This window comes from Megalops cyprinoides, chromosome 7, assembly GCF_013368585.1.
Source record: "Megalops cyprinoides isolate fMegCyp1 chromosome 7, fMegCyp1.pri, whole genome shotgun sequence".
NCBI lineage: Eukaryota > Metazoa > Chordata > Actinopteri > Elopiformes > Megalopidae > Megalops > Megalops cyprinoides.
In genome coordinates, this window is record NC_050589.1 from 4,141,640 (window position 1) to 4,161,704 (window position 20,065).

The 20,065-nt window shown below is 45.2% G+C and overlaps 1 protein-coding gene across 5 annotated transcripts in view; it reads right to left on the reverse strand.

Annotated features, from left to right (window-relative positions):
• Positions 1-20,065, reverse strand: part of prdm16 (PR domain containing 16) — a 197,863-nt gene that overhangs the window by 147,041 nt on the left and 30,757 nt on the right. The window lies entirely within an intron of this gene.

Sequence of the window (20,065 nt, forward strand, 5' to 3'; positions counted from 1 at the left end):
GAGCATGGAAAAGTAGCACAAGGCCACAGCAGGAAATATTCCTCTCACCGCGTGCTGCGGTTATCACCAGAAGCATCGCAGGCAAACATGCACAGTGTTAAGTTCAGATGCTGAACCACCCACACAGTCTTCAACCTGTAAACCTTAAACCTAAAAAATGTGTACTCATTGTTGACACACTTGCTATAAATGAAACACTAAAAAAAAGTTATGCTTAAGTTACTTTTGAGAATTTTTAGTTAATTTTTATTTCAAGTTATATGAGACAACACTAATTTATTGAGGACAAAGAACTAAAATGTTATATATTGACAATAGTATTAAATCACAATCCCCTTCATAAAGTACACGGATAGGGATAATATTCATTTTCTTTTCTTCTTACTATTATGTTCGATATCTTTAAATGCATTTGCATATGCATTTGAAAACTCCACAGTTTAATTATATACATGTATACCTGAGTGTATTTTCAGTAGCCTCATGCACACATTCAGAGGTCATGGCTTGGACTGTGACAATACGGATCAGTATGTTAGATGCACTGATTCTGAGTTTACATCACTGCACCTCCCCTCTCCCTCCCTGCAGCCTGATGGGGCCTCTGAGAGGCGGGGTGTTTTGTATGAGGAAGTGCTGAGTGAGACACACACTCAACACGAGCTGGCCGGGGCCTGCCTTTCTCCTCACCCGCAGGGCCACTCCGCTTCCTGATGTTTTGTGTTTGGAAAACTTTGATTTGAATACTGATTTAAATTGATAGCTCACTTCCAATCTAATTAAGTTGTTTTGTCTCAGCTAAATGGAATGAGGGCCTTGTCACAATGGATGTTCTCAGCACCCGCGGAAAACAGGATGAGCTCGGCCGGGCCGAGGGACAGACAAATAACCCTCAGCGGAACGTCACGTAGCGAACAATCCCTGTCACCATCCTCAGCGCGGAGCACAAAGTCCACCACACCGCACTGAGGCTGAAATGTGCTGGGATCTCCCGCCTCAAACTCAGGGACAAAGAAGACGTGTCAGTATGCTGAAATTGACATTAGAACTCAGCAGTTACCACATACTGCACAGCCCTATATTTACACAGAAGAAAAATGTAACATGGCATCCATGCACCTCTTTATGTACCAACCACACTAATGCTGCTGTTAGAAAATGGCCAGAGGTGAACCAATCACAGCACAGAAAAAGCAGTGGCCATTCCTGGACAGATCAGCAATGCCGTTGATCCCTTTTCTGTGCTGTGTGACGCCTGCATCCAAAAATCACACAAGGGATATTTTTACACTGACTAAGAAACCCTCCAGACTCGTGTTCTGTACCCAAATCACTCCGGCGATTAGATTATCAGCAGACTACAATGATGGATATTTCTGCGCTTTCCAAAGAGCTTGGAGCGGGTCATCTTTTGTTAACAGCACTGAACAGTGTTGCACCGTGAATCTGGCTGCATGTCCAGCACTCGCTGTTGGACTTAATATCCTGGCAGTATGTAGCGGTCCCCTGAGGCCCTACAAACAGTCAGTGCACCAGCGGCCCCTGGCCCTCAGAGCACACTTCAGGCCAGAACCCACTTCATTAATCCCAGTCCTAATTAAAGGCCCTCCACCAAAAAACGCACATACTCTGCCGTAATTGCACTGTCAGAAATAACCTGATGCGGAGCTGCCATCAATACTTTTGGGTCTGGGTTTTGGCTCGGAGCCCTGGGACCGTTATTAACACATTTTCCTGGTGAAATATCTGAGACAGGGTTTAAATTCAGATCAAAGCAACGCAATGCTTTTCAGAGAGCATTTTTTATTATTATTTAAGAGACCCCCTTTTTCTCAGACGCTTGTTTAGTTAATGCTTTAAATGTGCAGAGAAGTCTAATGCAGCAGGATTTATTGGTAGTTAAATGAAAGCATTGCAGCACATTTGTAACTTGGGATGCAGTGACAGCCAAATGCCAATCACTGGAAAGTGTAATTAAGACAGCACACTTAAGCATCTGAGCTTTTATTGCCACTGAGGGAAACCAAAATACATCCAGACTTACGCACTTCCAAATGCCAGAGGCCAGCAAAACACTTAAAAAAGTTCCCCCCTTCCTCACTGAATCACACCATCGCCTCCGTCTTCATTCTCCTCCTTCATCCCTCCCACTGTATGGAAAACTGGACCAACTGTACCCATAATGTACACATAACTGCATTACACAGACATTCATACACCTTCCTGATGCTTCATAGCACTTTATAATGGTACTCATAAACATCCTTACCTATTTATGATGACATCAATCATGCATTATGATTGAAACACTGGTTATTTCTCACAACCTAACATGAAAATGCATTCATACTCATATCATTATTGTAATCATTGATCCTTTATGTTCTTAGTAGACTCTAAACATTGAGACAAATTAATTGAGGACAACTTTTGACAAGCATTTGATGCAAAGTGCTGAATGGTTTAACAACAGCTGGAATTTCACCCTATGACCTACACGTATGGCATATTGAGGGTTATATAAGTCTTCAAAAGGACTGCCAAACACATTATAACAGATCCATTTGTGTCAAATGCATTACCAAACAGGGACAGAAATGTGTGTGTTATCACACTGTCGATTCTAATAATTGGTAGAATAAATGAGGACCGCTTCTACCACAGAGAGCTATTCCGGTGATATCCATATATTTTCTCTGCTCTTTAAGAACCATGTTCAGAACTGAAACGGGAAGGTGTACATGTGTTGAATTTTAAGCCACGGCTTTTCATACGCCTGTGGTTGCATGCTCAATCAGAAGAAAGCAATACGGCCGGAACGGAGAACGTGGTGTGTTATATAAGGGAAAGAAGTGCTCCTAGATAAGACAGCAGCCTGGGAGCAGGAGGAGGGTACAGAGCACAGGAAAAACAGATTTCATTCCCACAATCTCTACTTTATATCAGAGACAGAGCCACATGCTCACAGAAAAAGAAAGAGAGGGAGAGAGAGGGAGAAGATCAAAGGCTGTGTCTGACTTTGATACTTTGCTTCTGATAATATGCAGCACAATTAGATGGGTTTGACAATTTCCATTACGGCTGATAAAATATTTATCATGCTTTGGAGATGATGTCGGACCCCCGTGCACATTTGCATAACAAATGTGGGAGACACTTAATAAATAAGTGAAACAGAAAAAAAGAGGAGAAGGAGAGGGGGGGAAAAGCAGAGGTGTTTGAGTTGTGCTAAGCCTTTCCCTCCATTTGATTTGCAAATTGTGGGCTTCTGCCATCAATTACTTGCCGTTGTGGAGCAGGCCTATCGCCACGGTGACAAGCAGGGTGAGGACACCACGCTGATGCAACCTCATAGCGTCATTAATCACGCCTGCTTGTGGAAAAGACCCTCAAATTGGGCTCATCAGTCTAGATATTAAACAGGATTCAGCGAGCAAGGGCAGGCAGAGATGCAGGTACAGGGAAAATTGAACGATTGTCCTTTTTCCTTTTTTCCTTTTTCGCGTTTCCAGATTACCTCACAGCTGTTGGGCCACTCGCCACACAATGACAGAATGTCCACTTTGGACTAAGAGTAGGGCTTTGACAACAAGCACCGCTGATGAGTAAAAATATCGTCTTCCTGTTAGCACTGAAGCAAACGAGACAGACAGTGTAAAGCACAAAGACGGACAGCAACCAGGACACAGTGTGACTGACCACCAGCGCCTGAGAAATTGTTGCCCCTCCGCCATTTTGACACTTAATGTTGCCAAGGTGAGGCGAGGTGGCCCATGGGTCTGACATCATATGAGCTTCCATTTACCTCTGCCCCGGCCTGACACGTTTTGGTAAGCAGGCGTAATTGGGGAGCGAGCCCGGGGCCCAGGGCAGGGGGTCAGCCCCCCGGCTGTCGGACAGTCAGCGAAGGGTTAGCGCCGTGATGGGAGGATGAAGAATGGGCCTTGTTAGAGGGCGCTGACACGCCTCTTACAGGAATACGAATGACTCTCCAAAGGGCCACGACACATGCTGACCAAACCAGAAAACACGATTGGGAAAGGGGACCAAGGGCAACGATCAGACTACGATCAGGTGTCACTGCATGGCTAAAACATCATTTGTACTGATGCTCTGCACTGATCTCAGGACAGACAGAGGAGGCAGAATAGGGGACCTGAACAGGTCCATATGGGAGCTTGGGAGGGTGGGGGGGGGGGTCTGTGGAAGGCAAAGTGTACATTAACACTTCACTCTAATTTTCTGTTTAACAATGCGTTACAATAGTCCTGACAAATAACAACTACAAGGAATAAAAGGAATAAATGTGTATACCTTCGTTTTGAATCATTTATTTTTTCTGCTTTCTGAAACTCAAGTTTTTTTTGTTGAACTAGGGAAATAAATAAATAATTTTGTGCTGTCTGTGACAGTTTGGTTCAGCTTTAGGCTGTGAAATCCCATTCAACTAATCAGCATCTCCACCTGATAACAGTGCAGGGTACTATATTTTTATGCTAGGTTCAAATATAGTACTTCTAAAATCACAGTAAAACGATTGGAACTACGATTATAACACTGACTTCGGGCAAACCCTCCGATTAATTTCAGACACCCTGAACCTGACGATGTCTACCAACAGAATGCTGTCTGACTTTTTGTTTGCCAATAGCGTGCTCTTTCCCCTACTTTATCTAGAATGCATAGATTTAAAAATAAAAATTATTGATTTTGGGTGTGGATATCGACGCTCGACGGTGCTTCGAGTTTGGAGATTACGTACCTGAAAGAGGCATCTATGTTAAATCTGAGATTTTTATAGTGCAGCAATCTCTAAGATGGAAGAACTAGTTTTTGTCACCTTGTGACAATCACTCAGCTTGCAGTTTCACACCTGTTCAAAACCATGCGTAGCGCAATGCAAACATTACGAAAAGATGCCGTTCTTCATTACCGAAACGCTCCGTGAGTGAGCGTCGATACTAGACAGTGGCACGTAAATGACACCTTCGACAATCAACTGACAGCGACAAAAATAACCCAATGAAAGGGGGAAAAAAAAAAAGCAAAACTCACCAAAAGCAGACATGTCTAATGCCCCTGAACAGGTGTGTCGGAGGTACACTTCCAGTTCACATAAACCCTGGTTACCAATTAACTGTGTGTCTCTCGTGTGCAGATATGTGGCGGCGGAGGCAGACACGGGACGCCTATCTGTCTTGCGATGCCGCTAACGTGAAAGAATGTCAGTGTCAGTGTGACAGAGATAATGGAAGTGCGGAGGGACGATGAGTTGAAGCAAAGGGCGTGCTGGAGGTCAAGCACAGATGGACAGGAATTGAGGAGGGCTCTGTGTGCGTGCGTGTGTGTGTGTGTGTGTGTGTGTGTGTGTGTGTGTGTGTGTGTGTGTGTGTGTGTGTGTGTGTGTATGTATGTAAGTATGTGTGTGTAAGTGTTTGTGAAGTGGGGTCAAAACCACACAATGACAGGATTTTCAAACCAACAGCTCTGTCAAATTGACAACTTTACGCCAAAACCATTCATTTTGCAGGACGATGCGGGTAAATTTTCCTCTTCTTACTCTGTGGCTTTAGGGAAAGCCTGAGCAGGAAAATGGCACCAAAACAAAACTAACCTCCGCTCAACTCAAAGCCAAGAAGAAAGAGTACACTGACAGGTAGCTAGAGGATAACGAGACCAAATGTATGTGTGTTGTTTGTGTAGCGGGCAATAATAAAGAACCAAAGGTGAGGGAAGGGTGGAAAGGAGAGGTCCGATTTGGAAACGGGCGCTGCTCTGGGCTGCTGGGGCGATTGCGTGCTCAGGAGCTGAGGGGAGTTTGAGAGGGTGGCATGGCCGGCCTGTCCCCTTCGTCTCTCCCTGGCACACATGAAGCAGCTTTGCGAGGGGGATCGGGAGGGACCGCGCATTCCTTTGATAGGATGATACAGGGGTTTGTGACTAAATCTGTTCCATATGACACTTCTCACATGGCCTTGTCTGGGCAGTGAGCTCTGGAGGGCCGGGGGGGGGGGGGTGGTGGTGGGAGGTGGGGGGTGGGGGTTGGGTCGAGAGGGGGATTTCAGAGCCACAACAAGCAGGCGATTTTCGTGAGCGGGGTTGTGATGACAGGGGCCAGGCCTCGTCAGACACGAGGGCCCTGCCTTTATCTCTGCGTTCTGCAACCCTGCCATGCAGCCTCTTTTAGAGCTCAGAGCAGGTCAACGAGCGGGGGGCCCCGTGGAGGACCCCCGCCCCCCCCCTAAACCTCCCCCCCAGCCCTGCCACCACCCACCCGATCCCACCCAATCACCCACCCACCCCTGCAGACTTGAGCTGCCCCTACTGTTACAGCACAGGCTTTAAGCGAACCTCGAAAACTCACAACCTAATTCATTAACTACCTTAAAGAGATAAACACACCTTATAAAATGCAACAGGAACACTGGGAGATTCTCAGGGCTCTTTACTGTTATCTACACCACGCAGATGGTGAAAAGTGGACACTTTCCTGCCGGGGGGTGGGGGTGGGGGGGGGGGGGGGCTGAGATATCGTGACGGCCCCTAAGCATCTCCTGGGTGGGGCGCAGAGAGTCACCCCACACCCCGCACCCCTCACCCCCCACCCTGCCCGCCACTGAGTTTGACCTCCTGGGTGGGCGAATTTTTTTCCCCCCTTATATTTTTTTAAGCGCTGCGCTAGCAGGTTTGAGTCTAATCCCCCCGCTAATTCCCGGAGCTGATTGGGTTTTACTGGCCAGGGATCAGTGGTGTTTCTGGGTCCCGCACACAGCGGCTCAGTGCTTCCCCTCGGCCCGCCGCGACCAGACCCCGCCGAGGGAACAAAAGACCGCCTGTTTGCTCACCCCTTTCTTTCAAGAGGCTTAACAACATTTTTCTCATTTTTGAACAGCTAATATCTTGCAAAAGTTGTCTAATCTCTTTAAGTTTAAGTTGAGCTTTGTGAAAGCCCTGGGCACTGATGCTTATTACTTGACTGTTGTCCAGCTCAGTTTAATTAGGTCAGGGTTCCTCAGATAGACAGGGCCCCTTGCAACCTGCTGCAGAGGATTCTGGGAAGGCGCGGACTCACCCTCGTCGTTCGAGGGGGAAGACGGTGAGAAACGAGTCATTTGGGTGTGGAGCGCCCTGACTTGTGCGGGCGTGCTGTGTTTGTTTATTTGACGTTTCCATTAGGGTGCGAAGTACCGTGACCCAAAACGAGGGGGGTCACAAACCTCAAATCCTGGCAACGTCGGCTCAGGCCACTGGACCAAAACTAAACAGGTCTAAACAGTCCTTCCTGGTAAAACACATTTCATGAGTAAAAACATTTAAAGACAGGCCAAGAGATCTCAAAATGTAGCCAGGCTACTTTAAAAAAAAAAAAATCGGCACAGCAAAGTGGCACCCGGAAGATGACTCAAAACCAAAGTGCCTGTGATGTAAGTGTGTGAAATTTTACAGGCCTCACAGCAACAGCTTACCACTTTTGGGCCCTTTTTGGGGAGGAGGGGAATGGGTTGAGCTCATGTCCCGGGGGGTGGAGAGCAGAGGGCACCGCAGGCAGGACGCAGTCACATAATCATGTCCCTTCACAACCCTCCACCACAGCACCCTCAGTGTATGTAATAAAAACCACACTAATCACATAATTACACGCACCGAACCCCAAATGAGGAGGGGAGGACATTACATCACCGGCCCCTCTGTTTTGGTCATTCTTGAATTACGAATTTCTTGTTTCTTTATTTACCTTTGTAAGGCAATACAGACACTAGATACCACCTTCAACAATACTCCTAGCATTGTGCTCAAGCACATACTAATTCCCCTACTCACGCCAGGGGAGAAGTTTGGGTTACAGGAAACTAACCCGAGAGCGCTCACCGTATATCTGCGCAGCTGCGTAGTAAACAGGATGGTACAGTACACCTGTAATCCCACCTGGCGTCCCCTGATCAAGGGCAGGTCAGTGTGACACCTTATGAATCCCCTCTTCGCAGCCATACGTGGGACACATAACCCAGGACAGAGGGAAGACACGGAAGTCACACATACAAAGCTACAAACTTCGTGGTTGGGTTTAAATCATAAAGTTGTTTTTGTTTTTAGTTTTTTTTTTTAAATCTGTATTTAAATCAATTAGTATGACATGGATTCTACTATAATTCTTTATTCACCACATACAATGTGGCGATGTCAGTGACCACCAAACTGAATGAAAAGATATTCATTTGCACTGAAAGTAGCACTTGCAATTTTTTCAGTATGGTAAAGTTAAGGAGAAATATTCATTGAATTAAGACCTAATTCCTTTTCCTTGATACATTCTGTGTTTTGTGAAAAAACACACATTAAAAAGTTCTGTTTACAGACATTGTAACATCCATATCTGCCACTTCTTGAAAACAGAAAGAACTTCCGTATTTCATTTCAAATGCATCCGCACAACTAACCACTAACAAGAAGTCATTGTTACAATTCCTAAAACCACACAATGTATTCATTCAGTGAATCAGTGTCTTAATGTTTTCATAATGAATTTTTCACTTTTTTTTCCACCGACATATGAATAGCTCATATTTCTTTGCTGTGGTTGCTGCTACTTGTTTTGCAGTTCTGGGTCACATGCAGCGTGGTAAATCTTTGTTCACCTGCAGAGGGAAGCAGGCTCAAGCCTGGAGCTGTCAGTCAGGGGCGTGTTTGTCTGTTCTGATTGCTGACGTGCTCTGTCCTGCACCGCCTGAAACAGACTAACACCAGACTCCTCCACGTAAAGTCACTGTAACTGCACTTTCCCAGCCATTCTCTGCCAGCATTCCCTAATCCCTCACTTCAACCAAAATCACCTTCCCACCATTTTATTTTTTCCCTGCAGTAGCAAGGTTTTATTATTAGACATTATTATTTTAATGCATTTATCTGTTTGTATTACAGATATTCAAAATCTATTTTTAAAATAAATATTACGCATACAAATAGAAAAAAAAATCAACTGAAGCTGTACTTTAAAAGAGATGGGTGTCTTATCCATTATGTGATTTATTTGCTTTCTCAATCCCCATATCCTAGTTGACTCACATCCTACACTTTTTATGTGTCATCTCTTTGTACATCTGAATATTTACCGAAGCAACTCTGGAGACTGAACACCTTGCTCGTGATTTTAGGAGTCCAGGTGCTTAACCACTGAACTACACTACCGGACAGCTAAAAGATGTCACCTCGTTATTTCTAGAGACACAAATGGAGCGGCTTTCAAAACTTTAAAGTAGTATTCTAAAATAATGCTTTAAAGCATAATTTTTCCCCAGCAACATGGCATGTTGGCACCGAACCTGTTCCTCATTGGCTCTAACAGCCTTTATTTGACAGATCTGGAATTTGTTTTGACAAGCTTGTCCACTAAATAGATCCTCAGATTAAATCACTCCCTTCGCAGAAGGGGAAACATAATCTCATCGTCAAAATGTTTGAGTGTGAATAACTGTATATATTAAAGTGTAATCAAACACGGTTGAAGACCAAATCCACAGGATTAAGTAATTGAGGGCTAGGTATATCATCAGCTTCTTATTAATTCTGTATCATGTTCATTCTGCCCATCCACTGGAGCATGTAGATTTGTGCATCTGCCCGTTCAAAATGAACAAGTGACACATTGCTTAATTTGATGAGACGTGCGATCTCTGGTTATCTGCGGTGGGGTTGGGTTAAGATTTGCTGTGACAGTTTGTGGAGACAGCCATACAGTAGTCCCTGCCAGCTCCACTCACAGAACATGGCTCTTTTCAAAACAGTGATAAATCTGTTATTCTCAGCCTAGATGTTGCGTTGGACAGTGGTTACCTGCTCCTCAGCCACCTCTCCGCTGGTGTCCCTCAGACATTCATCGTAATCAGGGTGAAAAGCTGAGGCTGTGAGCAGCAGGCCTCCGGCCCTGACCTTTGACCCAACAGCACACCTCTATGGCAGGAAATGACCGCAGCTCCTTTTTCCTGCTCCGCCGCCGAGCCAGCACACAGAAGGGCAGGCCTCGCCCTCGTCCCCGCTCTCTCTCCGCCGGCATACCCATGCTCGCTGCCAGCGTGAGTCAGAGCGACGCGCCGGTCTCCCGGCCGCCCTGCACAAAGAGGGCTGATTGGAAACAGCAGGTGAGTGCCTCTAACAAGTACCGGTAAATATGCAGAAGGGGCGAGAGAAAGAGAGAGGAGCGGCCCAGAGCCGGCTCGGGCCAATCTCCGCACCCCAGGGACGTTGCCGCGTCTTCCCCATTTGGGCTCGTATCGGCGCGCGCGGCCTCCCACTTTCCCCGCATTTACATGCGGCCCATCAGCGCGGCGCTGGAAGCCCTCCCACCCCGAGCTCCTCTCGCCTCCTCGCCCGAGCCGCCCCGTCCCGCAGGTAATGAAAATAGACGCCATTTGGCATCTTTTTTTTCCCTCGCAGGCTAACCTCAGCATAAGCGGGGCTCATGCGGTTTGGAGCGCGGAGAGTCTAGACATTTGCTTGAGATTAAAAGCTCTGTCCACCTTAATTCAGAACATGTAACAAAGGCAGAACGTGCATGTGGCACGGAGAGCGGGCGGCGTGTACGCCGGCCAGCTCAGCGCTGCGCATATTTCACAGCTGACATTTCATACTTGTGGAGCCATTTGCCTTTTAGCAAAATGACCTTCGATATTGATCCCGACCTTCGCATCTAAAAAACCTCTGCGTGCTGGGAACCTCGTGTTTTTTTTTTTTTCGTCACGACGCAAAAGTTTATTAGCGGAGGTGGAGACACCGCGAACGCCGGACTAACCTCAACACCGCGGTTACACGGCAAGCGTGGCTGAAAATCACGTTGTTTACTATTCAGTGTTTTGGTACGCGTTTTGATTTTCTTAACATGTTCTGTCACATTTACGGCTTCAACGGCTCAGCCAAAATAAACATGCCATTAGTAATAACAATAATGCGGAAAGACACCACAGCACTTTGGCACCACAACAAAAGAGGGGGGTCAAAGTGAACAACGTCGGGCTGAAACACGAGAGACGGAATTTCTCATCTCGCTGTCGCACAAAAGAAACGCGGAGAGCCCCGTTGAGGAGAAACATCTAATTGCCGGTCCAAGTTAATTAGTTCATCACCCCGCTCTTCAAACAATAAATACATTCCTCTATTAATAGAAACCAAATTTCTAAACTTGAGCTGTTGGCAGGAGCTGCACAGACATTCTCTTCCCTTTGCCTCATCACTTTGGCACAGGCCCACTCTACTGTACCCTGCTTCCATAGATGCAAAATAGAAGCCATTTGGGTTATTTTAAGCACAGTTATGCTACCCTGGCTGTTCAGCCAACCGATGCCTGTTGAGTAACACAGAGAGGATTTAGCAGTGCTACCCCCCCCCCCCCCCTCCATTCCCCCCCATTCTTTATTCTTACAGCAATAAAAAAAAATGAAGACAGCACAGTTTGCAGTAATAATTAGAGTCTTCATTACCACTGCTAATGGTTGAGCTCAGCTATGAATGGCGAGTGGCCCTTGGAATCTGAAAAATAATAAAACCAATCGAGACACTTAGAGTGTTAGGGTGCCAATCTGGGAAATTACCAAAGGGTGCAGTTTGTGCTTGGATCAATGTGTAATCAGATAGTAGGGCTTTTCCAGGCCTCTAAGCCAAGATCAACCACTCTCATTTGAATTCATTTGCTAATTAAGCCTTCTGTTAATTGCTGTAAGGGGCAGTGTTTCATGTTTTTTTTCTTTCTTCTTCCTCTCAAACGGATTCCCTGACATTGATAGCCGAGCCCCCAGATGAACAACAAACATGCACACAGCTCCGAACAAAAGAGATCTCCCTCTTGTCTATTTTTTGGTTTTGCTTATTGATCCCATTGATTTTCCCATCTGTTTCTTTATAACTTACGAGGCCCAGAGCAATGCATGGGGAAGACCTCTGAAGCAAACGGCCCTTGCAGTGATTCCCTCTCAGGCTCTTCCTTATTCAATACACCATAATGGCCACAGTCAATACAAATAAGCTCAGATATATTCTCTGCATGCATAAGTGGGGTCAGTTACCTAATAAATTAACCTCATGTGTCCAGAGGTAAATTGTAAAGGTATAAAATAAGTCGCACATATTCATCTCACTTCACTTGTATCTCTGCCAGCTAGCTTGTACCTTGTCTGGCATTAAGGTACTACTGAAACTTGGTCATGTTGCACTGATAATATTGTTGACTCCTCATATGGCTTTTCGCTTGTGTTGTACTCTGCCTCACTCGCAAGTCCCTTTGGATAAAAGTGTCTGCCAAATGAATAAATGCAAAACGTTAAAATGTTCTTTTTACGCCACCTCACTCCTTTTCGATGCATTAAATTGAGTGCTTTTTTTTCCTCTCTCTCTGTAAGTCGGGACCAGTCATCTCTCAGGGTTTACTTAGCATTGGTTGGTAAATAAACACTCCCTTAGTGCCCCTCTTACATCTGCAGGATGAAAAGTGAAACGGGGTTCCACTTAACACCCATTGGCCTGGCGGGGAATATCCAGCTCAAACAAACCCATGGATCTCCTTGGAGCGCGGGGGTCAGCTATTGACTAAGTGACCGGGCCTTTCTCGCGTTTGTATTGACTTCTATTGGCCTTCTCTAATTGTGCTTAAGTGTTAAGATATCGGCAGTCTATTATCGCTTTCCAAATTACTAATCAACCCAAACAGCCAAGCACAATTACCTCCCTCATAGCAGTGCATTCAAGGGCTGTTAAAGTGACTAAATAAATATCCCCATCAGTAGCGCAAGGAGAAGTTTCTTTTCTCCCTCTGATTTAAAGCAAACACAAAGACATCAATGCCCTTTTAGCACTGCAGTGTAAGTCTGTACCAAGATTATTCTCTCAGTATTAAAACCACCAGTGAGGGCTCCAGTTAATCTCCAACAACAGCTCTGGTCTTTAATGTTATCATGTTAGAAGTCCACATCCAGTCTTTTCTGTAATGTAAATTTAAAATCACTAAAAATGACTTTAAAATATTGTGGGAGCAAGATGTATGAACTAAGACTGTTTTAGAATAAAGGTGCCAAAATTAAACACGTTCTAAAATGAGACAAGACAGATAGGACCGTTACATTAGAAAATAAAACTCAGAAAAAATAGTTTGATAAAGGCTTGTAACAGACAATGACTTAGCTTGATATGTCAACAAAGCACTTTACCAATGACTGACTTTTTTCAGAACCCTCAAAAGTGATATTAAATTCCATTTGTAGTTTAGACTAAATCTGATTGTGGGGTAGCCTACTGATACTTTTCCTATAACAGTCTGGGGGGACAAATGTGGAAAGAAAAGAAAATTATTATTTTTTAAAATGTAATAAATCAGACAGATTATTCACGAGATAAACAAGACCAGTGCCTTCAGATCTACCTGATATTTATTTGATTTATTCGTGATTTTTTCAGGCCCTCCTTTCAGATTTTGACCAAAAAAAAAGAGTGAGGATGAAAGAGGTGTGTCCTGGGGTCATCAGTGGGGACTTTATCACAGAGACAGCATTGAGGTGGAACAAGGCTTTCTAAGAAACGCGGGAGAAAGATCCAACCTGTTCCGTGTGAGGCCGTTTCCTCCTCTGATTAGATTTGCGGGTGCATTTGAAGGTGAACTGTTGCACTAGCGTTGCTTTAATAACTCCAGCTCGTGGCGTGTCCACCCCCGTGTAAATAGCTGTATTGTGGGCCTTTTTTCATGTGAGCTGAGGTGTTTACATTTTGAAGCCCATATAACGATGCTCTATTTTTCCACACTCTTGAGTTTTGTTTATTCTTACTGAGCCCTAAACTAACACACGAAGAATCTCGCCTTCCGAGCTGATTTTTTTTCGCTGCAGAGATCGACAGCAGAAAGTGCTCCTATAGATACAGTTTTCACATCGTAAGGATCTGAAAGCTAGGTGAATGGATCAAGTCAATGATCTTCAAAGTCATTTTTTAAAAGGCCTGGTTTAATTGTGATATTTACATTACTGAATATGCTACATTGAAAAAGATTAATGTTGGACAAGGTAAAAAAAAGAAAAAAAGAATTAGCCTTGAAAAACAGACAAAGGAAAAATCAGTCATGTTCTTCTTACCTGGCTAATGAGTATTTGGTCATGCCGAATAATAAGCATAAACGTTCAAATGTAATTTAAAAGAAAAAGAATGTAAACTAAAACACTATTAATTTATTGTGGTTTTTAATGTAAAGTATCACATTCTGTCAGGACATTTTGAGAGTATCTGTATGTTAAAAATTTTTAGGTCTTATTTGCGGTTCTTGCTCAGTTTGGTTCGGTTAAATATTGATCTAAAGCACAGCTGATTGCATTCCCAGACTAAAATGTCGACAGTGCTGCCAGCCCAGCGCTTTGTTTTCCAACCTGGAATAAAAGTCGTGCTCTAGCAAGTCACACCATGGGACCCGACCTCAGAAGAACATGGCCGTTGTCTTTAACTTTGCCTGAAAAGAGCTGTGGCAGTCAGCCATTCTCACTACACAGAGCAAGCATGGGCATACCCCCATATACCTGATATTTTACCTCAAGATATACACACAGACTAAAAAAAAAGGCATTAAAGCATTAAGCGGTAATGTTGCTGGAAGTGTACGATATCAGGGGTTGCAGAGAGTGGCCTCTTTAATAGTGGACTGCAGCACATGGCACCCATTACAGCAAGGCCCTCTCTAATCGCTTTAAAGCCAGCCCCACGCCTGCAGCCATCCCACCTCCGACTCTGATCCTGGGAGACCCTGGCAGCCCTGCAGTATCGCGTCCCAGTGCTATGTGTGGCTGGGGAGCTGGGCCTGGTGTCAGAGGTCCACCAGGGCAGCCCGTTCACACGTATACCTCATTACACACACCGCCCACTCGTTAAAAAAAAATCATATATGCAAAAGACCTTCTGATTTATTAGTAATGATAGTGATGATGTTTCATACAGTTTTATTGTGTGGCAGGATAAATATTTTAATACTTCATGCAGAGAAGTTAAGGACAGTGGTTTCTGATGCTGGTTTTGGGTGATAGTGGATTCTCAGAGGACAGGAAACGGGCCTCCTCCCTCCTGCACGGTGAAGTGAGAAGCACTGTTTGTGTTGTTTGTTTGTATGTTGTGCACTCCTTAAGAGCGGTGGTATTTTTAAGGGCCGTCCGCATATATTTGCCTTTTTGGCAGAGGGCTGCAGGAGAGGTTGAAACCATAACTCAAAGTAAGCTGCTGGTGACACTAATGAGAGATCTCAGTCATGGAGTTTTATGCAACAGAGGGCCTTCTCCTCTCATGTGGAGTGTGGTTGATATTATGGCTGGAGTTGAGTGCTTCCACTGCAACTACCGTAGGCTGGGGGGAGAGAGGGAGAGAGGGAGGGAGAGAGGGAGAGAGGGAGGGAGAGAGAGAGAGAGAGTGAGAGCTATCAGCTGAACTGAGAGAGGGCACTGCTGCCCTGCAAGGGTTCCCACACCGTATCGCACGCTGAACCTTACCCAGAAAACACACTGCAATGCACTGAGCTGAATGCCCTTCTTATAAAGTCTCATCCTAGTTATCGTACAGACACCGCTGCGAGACCCCTGTCACATGCCTGAATGCCAACCATAGGCGAGAGAGTACTGAAAGAGCTGCAACCTGCAGCGTTTTTTTTTTTTTTTGTCCACAGGTTAAATGTCAAATGAAATGCTGCACGATTGCCTGAGCGTGCATCAGTCTGTACTAACTGCCAAAGCTGCCAAAATCTGTCCTCAATTAAAACTTGCTGACATCGTTTAGTAAACTACTTAGCCGTCTAAGTTAACGAGTCCATGGAAGCTGGAGCTGCTTCAATTCCCACACAGTGGCCCCATGACTGCAGTGGCACAATGTATTCTTAGAAACAGCGCTTTATTCAGAGCTCAGTAATACCATTTTCACAGCATATGCAAACACCTCCCAAAACTAGTCAGGGAGCTGCCTGAAAGCAGCTAGCAACGTGCTGCAACATCAGATCCAAAGCAGCTTTAAGAAACATAAACACAACGTTTGCGAAGAGCCAGTTTCGTCAGTGGTGACGTCAGCACGTCCAGTGAATGAGTCTGCTTTCTAATTCATTCCGTTTCCCCCAAAAATGTCAGAACAATTGTACGAGCACGCACAGAAACAACAGGCAAGCCTGTTGGATCACCTTATCTAAATAAACACATCACAGCTTCTCACATTTCAGTTCCTTTTTGCAAGCAGCTGAAACAAGGCAGCAAGCTGTGGCAGCACACTGAAGACAGAGCCTGAAATGCCTCCATAAACCCCATTATAGAGCAAAGATTGTTTTGTAAATCTGCTTGCCCTTCCCCCCCCCCCCTCTCTTTTCACTTCATCTATGAGTGGAAAAAAAAAAAAAGAGAGAGAAACGTGGGGTTTCATTTCAGCCTTGAGTCTAATTAAACATGGTTAAGTTCATTCTCTGAGTTCCATTACGCAGTCTGCGCAAATTCAGTCCTCAACACCCAGCCTCTCTCTATTAACACCCGCTTCTTTTCCAATTAGCCTCCCAATAAAGACAAATGAGCCAAGGGTGCCCAATTAATTCACTCCTGTCAAGGACTCTGCGACCAAACTCTGTCAATGTGGTCACACAACAGTGAAGGTAAACACACATTCACAACTCGGGAGCGCAAGCATATCTTACAAGACATCAGATATAATGCTCTTTTTTTCCCTCTCTCTTTTGATATATGTCAAATAAATAGACCCTCACCTACTGTATGTTCTCTGATTTTTTTTAACACAATCTTGCCAAGTCAGATTGTTTTCATTTCAACAGCAAAGCATTCAGCGCTGTTGGAAAGAGCCGGATGTTTTCAGTTTGCGTGAATGCCTTCTGGTTTCCATGCCTATATCCTGAGCGAGAGGCTTGCGCTGTATTGATATTTGTACCAACAGCTGAGCATGAAAAAAGAAAGGAACTGTGTCCTTGAAAGAGCGCAGCTTTAATGCAAGGGTGATATCCCTCTATCTCTCTTCCTCTCTCTCAATTTAGGCCCAGGGAAGACAAATTCCTCCCGCCTCCCTTGAGCCCAATCTGTTTGCAAGCTGCCTCTGTCCCATCATTTGTCTTCTTCTCCTGTCCTCCCATGTTTGGTTAGCAGTCCTCTTATTTGCTCTACCTGTCACTTTCCAGACCTGCCAGCATTACCCACCCAAACCCGATTATTAACAGGGTTTCAAAACTGTCCTACACAGATGTTGAGACGTTAAGGTGGCTGACCCATTAGAAATTCGATATGAACTGCAAACCAGTCCAATTTCCATGAGATACTGGAAGACGGATGAGCTTCATACCTACGGCCTTGCTTTTACCAAACAAAAAAAAATTGCTTTAAAAAGGGCTTTAAAGGAAACTCTGACTGCCGGTGACTAAATTTAACCAAGAATGTTTCACCATAACTAAAGCTCAAAATCCAGAGAAACGCTATTTTAATGCTGACGCTTACACAGGGAGATTGCTAATATCAACTGACTAATAAGTACCAATTTTTAAAAACAGGTTTATTGGCAAATTACCCTTTCATTGAAAGTGCTAATGTGTTCCACACTTATTTTAACTGTTGAATAAATAAAAGGTTGTAAGGGAGAAAAGATCTGGGGCGTTGAACAGACTGTGCCATGACTGATTCTGAAAATATCAGACGGACCCAGAAAGCTGCCAAGAGCAAGTGCCCGACAACCTTCGCTTTCTCCAACAGGTGACAAAATATTTAACACACTCCCTGACCCGCACCTCGAGCAAAGAGGGCACCTGAGACAACTCAAATACGTGACATAACTGTGGAAAAATGCGGCCGCGTTACCCGGTCGCGGAAAGAAAACGACAAATTAATTGATCGCAAAAACTTATTAACTTCCCGGGCTGGTAGGGAGAAAAATTGCACAGGGGCCAAAAGGTGCCTCAATATCAAGCAGAAAATTAAAGCAGATTTATAATGGGCTTATAAACGGTTCAGGGATGAGAGAGGTTCAGAATCAATGGCACCAGCAATTCTTTTTCTTCCTGCCCATGTAGTCATCCTTGTGGAAATGCTTTCCTTGTTTGACCTATTGTGCAGCCCTTGAAAGAGCTTGTCTTCAATTAGTCTGATAAGGAGAGGGGCAGAAGGAAAGGAGAATGCAGGGGGATCACCTGGGTAGCCTCTAATCGTTTTGATGGTTGTGGCGGATCTAAAACCACCCCATTGTCTTTCCTCTCTCAATGAACCTGGTAGGATATCCCACTTTGGAGCATGTCAGCCTTTTGAAAGAGGAAGAATGGGAGAGGGCCGAACAGCCCAATTTGAGCTTGGCCGCATGTGCGGATGCATGGAAGAACCCTGCACGGATTTTTATTAAGTCTTTTCCATTAACTTCCTACCTCGATAAGATCTTAATCACAGCCCTCAAATTATCCGCCTTGACATTTATCAACCCGAGTCATGGTTCTTCAGAGCACTCTGCCTGACCACGGACGCCTTTTCTTCTCCGGCGTTTTCAATGGAAGTTCATTTTGAGCGCATGATTTATCTCGCTGGGCTAACAGCACTGAGGCGGCCACCTTTATTTTGTTTTTCAAAGGGGGTCGGTCGGGGAGTGAGTTATTGCTGGGTTGTCCGATGATTGCGTTCCGCGGGGAGGGTGAATAGGCAGTCGGCGTGTCGCCCTGACGTGGCGCTGGGGCCTTTTCAGAGCGCAAAGAAAGAGCAGATTAGGCCTCTGACCGCGGGGCTGACAGACGACCGTTATATCGGTTGACAATGGTGTGAATACCTGATGGGATCAGGGTTCTGTGACTAGTCCTGTTACCCAAATTCTTTCACTTTTTTAAAAAAGAACAAAACCATTCCGAGGCAAGTTAACGCCTCCGCTGCCATGACCGCTACTGTCTATTACTGGGGATGGGGAGAGAAAGAAAGAGAGAGGACGACAAAAAAATATTTTCACAAATCTTACTGCTCGTGAGGTGCTGTTACCTGCCTTTGATATGTATCAACGTGTTGCACCAGTTTGTTTTTGCAATTCATTTTCAACTAAGCGGCAAATCCAACTCCAAAATAATTTAAACACACTTCTACTTGTATAAAGATATGTGATCTCATAAACAGGATCTTAAAGACATGCTATTGACTGAATACTTGCCCTCGCAGACTGTATGTCTTGTTAGTAAATGAGAATATAACGCAGCTAAAAATAATGAGCTCATTTATCATCTACCCATGGAGCCTGTTGCACTGATGGAACCTGAATGAGCAACCAAACAAGTGGAATTTAGTTTTTAAAATTTTTTTATCTTTTGTGTTTTTCTGTCCTGTATCAGTTCCTCCTGTAGGTGGTACCAGTGAAGGGGGCATGGTGGGGGGACATCCAGGGAGTCACACAGCTGCAGGCTGTCACACGCAGAGATGGCCTGCCACTACCTTGGGGGAAAGCAAACAAACTTGACTGTCAACAAAAGCCCACTTTCCCAGCGGACAATGAAAGCCAACAGATCGGCCAGTTCTGTAATCCGCTCGCACAAAGTTATGTTTTGCCCCATATCTGAATGGGGATGGCGGAGATTGGGTTTTTTTTTTTTTAATTTAAACTCCTGATTAGGCATGCAAATTATGCTAACCGAGGAGGAATGGTGCGTGCAGAACGCTCGGGGACTTGTTCAGGCGTAATTAGCGCGCTGTTTGTTGCGGCGAGTTAAGAACGTGATTAGTTTTGCGCGAGGGTCTGAGCCCCCGGAGGAGGAATGCCACAAGGGGAAGGTTACCGTTGGAATCCCGGCTCAGACCGCTCATTGTCTGCATCCCCGCTAATCACTGTCATACGGAAGGGATTGCGTGGGTACACCTCAGGTTACCCAGTCTGCTGATTGGACTCCCAGCTCCGCCCCTTCCTCTCTGCACCCAGGGAGCTAACCTGTGGGGCTCTTTGTGAGGAAGGCTGTTGAGGCACGGAGAACCGGGGGGGACGGGGGGGGGCACAAAAGGGTGTGATGTGAGCAGGGACGCCTGTCTCCCATCATGCCTCACTTCCACTGCCTTGCTGACGGACGGAGCTCGAA